Source organism: Euphorbia lathyris, chromosome 4 (genome assembly GCF_963576675.1).
Source record: "Euphorbia lathyris chromosome 4, ddEupLath1.1, whole genome shotgun sequence".
NCBI classification, from domain to species: domain Eukaryota; kingdom Viridiplantae; phylum Streptophyta; class Magnoliopsida; order Malpighiales; family Euphorbiaceae; genus Euphorbia; species Euphorbia lathyris.
In genome coordinates this window covers 21869976-21875836 of record NC_088913.1, presented here as the reverse complement: position 1 = coordinate 21875836, position 5861 = coordinate 21869976, and the positions used below count along the sequence as shown (strand labels likewise).

At 39.6% G+C, this 5861-nt stretch overlaps 1 long non-coding RNA gene across 1 annotated transcript; it reads left to right on the top strand.

Moving 5' to 3' along the window:
• Positions 1-233: 233 nt before the first annotated feature.
• LOC136227804 (uncharacterized) lies at positions 234-2331 on the top strand. Its single transcript, XR_010688249.1, has 2 exons — positions 234-583; positions 2037-2331. It is a non-coding gene; the product is annotated as an uncharacterized lncRNA (long non-coding RNA).
• Positions 2332-5861: the final 3530 nt, after the last annotated feature.

The following is a 5861-nucleotide window of genomic DNA, read 5'->3' as shown; positions in this document are numbered from 1 at the left end:
ATGATTAAAACATGGAAGGGTCTAATTGAGAGGAGACAAAGTAAACAGGTTCAGATTCGTAAGTATATAACTCAACGGGGGACTAAATTATAGAATGGGAAGGGGTCGATTTAAAACAAATCAGATTAGCAAGGACTAAACATGAATAAATGAAATAAGGGGGGTTAAAAGAATAAAAATCCTATTATATATATTCTCAATTAGGTCAGGGAGCCCCCTCTTTCATTCAAGACTCTTCTACATCATTAATCAAGAGCTTTCAAGCTCTCGTCCATGGCTTCCAGAAGTCCCCTGCCTCTTTTCGGCCGCCTCTTTCTCTCCCCTTTTTCTCTCTTTCCTTCGCACACTCTCTCCCTTGGTCTTTGTTTCGTTTGCCCCTTTGTACGGGTTCACAAAGATGAGACTCTGTTTTGCCTAACCTAAGATGGTTTCTTGGAGTTTATTTACTCCGATTTGGGTTTCTGGAGGTTCTAACAGACAGTTCTCGGCTTTCCAATGATGGGCCGGTTATCATGGAGGTGTTTTCAGGCCATCCCGAGGTCCGATCGATTTTCTTACTAACATGCAGAGGTAAAAGCAAAGGGTAGGTCCTGGGTTTGTTCCCCTTCTATGCTTTTTGTTCTTCTTTGGTTCAGATGCTTTTTGATCGGGTTATTTTGAGGTTTAAAATTACTGCCTTTGGCTATTTTGTTGGCTGTTATGTGTTGTATATGCTCTATGTTATCTTGTTCGGAAGTTTCTTCCTTTGATTCATTGAATGAATAATTCTTTTCTACTGGTAATGGTTTTTTTACTGATGTTGGTTTTTCTAAAGAGGGTCATTTGAGACCCTCAAACATGTTATTTGCCTTCAAGCCCCTTGCTTCACATATGTTGGGTGTCTTTTTTCCTTTAGGGAGCCATTTGAGACCCTCCGGTTTGTCTCGAAATTCAACTAGAGCCATCACTGGCTCTAGAGGGTATTTCAAGACGTAAACCGGTTCGTCTCGATAAAGGATCTAAACTTCTAGCCTTGGCTCACAGTTAAGCATTTAAATGATGAATATGAAGAGAAGAAGCAGTAAGATAAACTGTAGATATGAATGTAAATGAACCTTTGGAAATGATTTTAACCTCTTGATTTTTTTCTTTGAAAAATGCTTTGTTTACAGATGACTTACTTGCTTACAAATAACTTCCTCTTCTCCTTGGATGAAGAGAAGGTTTGGCAAGGTTCATTAAAGGGAAAGGGATCCGAAGGGAGGTTATTTAGTGAAACATCCACATCCCACCAATTTGGTGGGTCTGAAATTAGAGTTATTTTAAGGTTTTCTAACCTTTATTTAACCCTCACCTCCATTTTAACTCCTTCCTAAACAAAATTAGGAAAATAACCTTCCCTTAATTAACTTTCTCTAACCCCAAAATGGGCAGAACCTTAATTACTTTCTGCATAAAAGAAAAGACTGAGGAATTCTCTCATTCGAAACCCCCTTTTACATAGTGTTTTTACTCCCCTTACAATGTTTTTTGCTCTCCCTTTTTTTTTTACCTGTGAGACCTCTCCCTATTTATTGTAAAAATGATCGAGTTCATAGTCTATTTTTGGGTATTTTTTATTACACCCTCTACCCTTTGAGGAGTGTGATGGATATTTTCCTTCATTTCACTGTTGAGAAGCTTCTGATGGCTTCCACGCTCTTATTTTGGGCTGAATGGGCCGTTTCTAAACTTATTGATTTATGCCTCTAGTGATGCTTCTCCTTTGTGTAATTCACTAAAACTGTTTATTTGGTCCTTGTAATTAAATTTCTTTGTTGAACGGATTTTTATTTGGCTTGAGTCGGTGGATTTGGTCAAAATTTATCGGATTTAGCCCCGAATTGAAACGCCTATTTTAGTTGATTTTTTTTCTCTCGGTTGACCTTTGCCGCTTCGGTTGAATTTTAATTTACCGTGGTTAAATTTAATAGCCCTGGTTAAATTTTGTTGTCTTGGAGGAACTTTCGTTGCCTTGAATGACTTTCGGTTGTCCTGTACAAATTTGGTTGCCCCAGATGATTTTCGGTTGCCTCATGTGACTTTGGTTGCCTCGGATGACTTTCGGTTGCCCCGGAAAAATTATAGCTGTCGTGGTTAAATTTGATAGCCCCGGTGGAACTCTGTCGCTTCGGATGAAATTTAGTCACCTCAATCAGAAGTCATATTCCGTTGCCTTCAGGGAAGGACTGCAAACCTCTAATAGTAACGGCTTGTCCACCGACATTGCCAACATTTTTTATTTTTCTGGAAATTCAAAATTATGTAGCATTTGTAAATATTATTATCATTAACAGAACTTCATTTTAAGCATCAATTGTCGTTAATTTATTTATATTTCAATTTTGAATTTGTCTATCATAATTTATTATTTAGAAATCAACTATATTCTAAACGTTTAATTATAATATAAATCATAATCAAAGCCAATATTAATTTTAATATGTGATATCACATCATAATTACAATCCAGACTATATGTGCTTCTAAATATAATTTATGACAAGTAAATAACATTGAAATATTAATCTGATTGGTTGACATTTGAACTATAATTAATAAATAATACTTAAATTCAAGCAAATTCAATTTTATTCAAAGTACGAGGAATATATTTTGAATAAAATTCATAGTAGGTTAAAATTGTACCTTCTATTAAGTCACTTTTTGAATATTTTTATCGATTTATATTGAAATATGACAAATTAGTTTTCATAGCATAATTTTTTTCAATAATTTTTTTTTCGAGATAATGTCATATATTTTGAATAATTTATGAAATGTTCAAATTTCGAGTAAAATTTATTAAAAACTTAAAAATTGGTTCGGACAAAAATGAGTATCTACATTAACATTGCATATGAGATTTATTATGACCATGTCAATTATTTTCACAGCCTTGCAAATTTTTGCCTCTGCTACATCCTTTTGCATTCCATTACTGATTATTTGTTGCTTCATTATTGTGGAAATTTCTGCCACCTCTACCTCTTCCATTATATCCAAGATTCCAGCCACGACCTCTACCTTGTGATCTTCCTCTTCCATATCCACCTACAAATTGCTTTTTTTCTTATTTATCATTCAAATCCAGTTTCGCTTGCAACACCTGAGTGGCTGTTTTTTCTCCGTTCTTTAATCTCTCCTCATGGGTTTGTAACGAAGCCAAGAGTTGACCTACAGACATAGTCTCCAGATCCGTTTATTCTTCAATAGCAGTCACGACGTAATCAAATTTCTGAGTCAAAGAACAAAGACTTTTTTTCTATCACGAGAACATCCTCCATCTTTTCTCCATATCTCTTCAATTAATTCACAATTACCAAGATACTATTAAAGAACTCATTAATTGTCTCTGACTCTTTCATCTTGAGTTTCTCATACTCACTTCTCAAGGTTTGTAAATGCACCTTGATTACTTTATCTTTCCCTTTAAAGGAACTTTCAAGAATCTCTCATGCTTCCTTTGTTGTTGTTGTAGTAAAAATTTAACGAACATATTCTCATCTAGACACATATGAATTAGAGATGGTGCTTGTTGGTCCTTTTTTTTTATCGCCTTTAACTTTCTTTACCGGGTGAGGGATTTAGTCGACCAGAAGGAGAGGGATGGGGAACGAGGTTTGCTCCGACTGTTAAGGAAAGGGGAGATGGAGATGGCATCATAAGGTCTAGTTCACCGGAAAGCCTTTCTGCCCACGGAGCGGTTCAAGGATGAAAGACCGGGAAAGGACTAGCTCGGAGAGGGACGAGGTTGCGAGACTGCGGGGGTACGGACTTGCTTTTTAGTTGGGAGAAAAACTAAAGGCTAAAGGTACGGAGGGAAAGAAGTAGCTCGCCCGGTACTACTAGGTACTTGACCGGTACTACTAGGTACTTGACCGGTACTACTAGGTACTTGAAAGCAAGGAGGAAGCAGCTCGACCGGTGAAAGCGAGAGAAGAAAGATTTGCTGGCTCGGCCAAAGGTAGTACTACGGGGGGGAACTTCGTTACCCGGGGACATAAGTACCTCATATAAGCAATTACTTAGGTCAGCCCATTGAATTTCATTTCACGATGATACCCTTTTAATAAGGTAATAAAAAAATTGGTTCTTGAATAGTTTTTGAAAGAGGGTAGTAGACTGTCTGGTAAGAGTTACTGTCTAGTCACTACCTGTAAGGCAAGCCAAAAAAACTTTATTTCAAACAGGATTAAGGAAGATAGGACTCAAATTTTATCAAGGGGAGCTGCTCCAACTTCTCAATCCTCATTCAAGGGAACGAAAACAACTCATCTGTGACTAATATAGAGGAAGATGCACCCTGCAGCACAAGACGCATTCGAACTTTCAATACATTTTTTTCACAGCGATCTTCTGGCCGAGGTCTAAGTCTAAGCTCGACTGAAAGGTTCGAAGTTACTAGCCTTCAAGGTACGTAGTTACTCGAGTCCGACGGGGACGATGTAGCCTTTAACTTTCTTTACCGGGTGAGGGATTTAGTCGACCAGAAGGAGAGGGATGGGGAACGAGGTTTGCTCCGACTGTTAAGGAAAGGGGAGATGGAGATGGCATCATAAGGTCTAGTTCACCGGAAAGCCTTTCTGCCCACGGAGCGGTTCAAGGATGAAAGACCGGGAAAGGACTAGCTCGGAGAGGGACGAGGTTGCGAGACTGCGGGGGTACGGACTTGCTTTTTAGTTGGGAGAAAAACTAAAGGCTAAAGGTACGAAGGGAAAGAAGTAGCTCGCCCGGTACTACTAGGTACTTGACCGGTACTACTAAGTACTTGACCGGTACTACTAGGTACTTGAAAGCAAGGAGGAAGCAGCTCGACCGGTGAAAGCGAGAGAAGAAAGATTTGCCTTTGCGCTTATTCACCTTTTGCCTAGCCCGGTTAGGAACCCGCACCGCAGCTATCTGCCTTTTCCCAATCTCGCTTATGGGCCGCCTTTCCCTAGCCCTGCTTTCTTCTGCATCATAAGTTTGTTTTTTCTCTAAGTGAGTTTCACTTAGAGAAAAAACTTCTGAAGCTGATGTAAAGACAGAAGATAACTCATACTAAAAAGGATGGTAGAGGTTTCGGTTTTAAAGAAAACTGTATGGAAGAAGGAACGAAGTAAGTCAACAGTTACGAAGTAACGAAGTAAGCAAGTCAGTCTTACTCCCGAGGTGCCTTAGCTAGCTTTTTCCCTCGATCAGCTCATATGCTATAGGAAGACGCATCTTTCCTACCCTAATCCTTGCTATCCCGTTAGCTACCCAATTACTATATATATTATAGAAAACATAGATTAACGCTTGAATTGAACCCCTAGGCTTTAGTTCTGAGTTAAGGGCTGAGGGTGGAGAAGATGTTTCAGAAACGGAGGTTAAGAATCGGTATTGGAGAGGTTATGAATTAACTCGACTGAGAAAGGAGAGGAAACGAGATACGCTCGACTGAGAAAGGAGAGGAAACGAGATACGCTCGACTGAGAAAGGAGAGGAAACGAGATACGAGATCCTCCCACATGTTCAATCTTTTTTTAGCGGTTTCTCCAGAGATCTTTATCATTAATGCAACCTCCATTTTGCTCATTCATGGAGTTGTATTTAGTACCTCTAAGAAAAATGATTATCCGCCGTTAGTCAGTAATGTGGGTTGGCTTGGATTACTTAGTGTTGCGCGCCTAGGAGGGCAGCGCGCTTTGGGATGCAGAGGCGACCAACGGCGACTGGTTGGAGAGGAGCGAAAAGCCCAGCCCCCTAACCTAATGTGGCACCGGGTTTGGACCGCAGGGAACCGTAGCATGGGGGACGTCTGATCCTTTTGCCGCCGCAAGGCTGGCTAATCGTACGCAGCAGGCTCGAAGACCCCG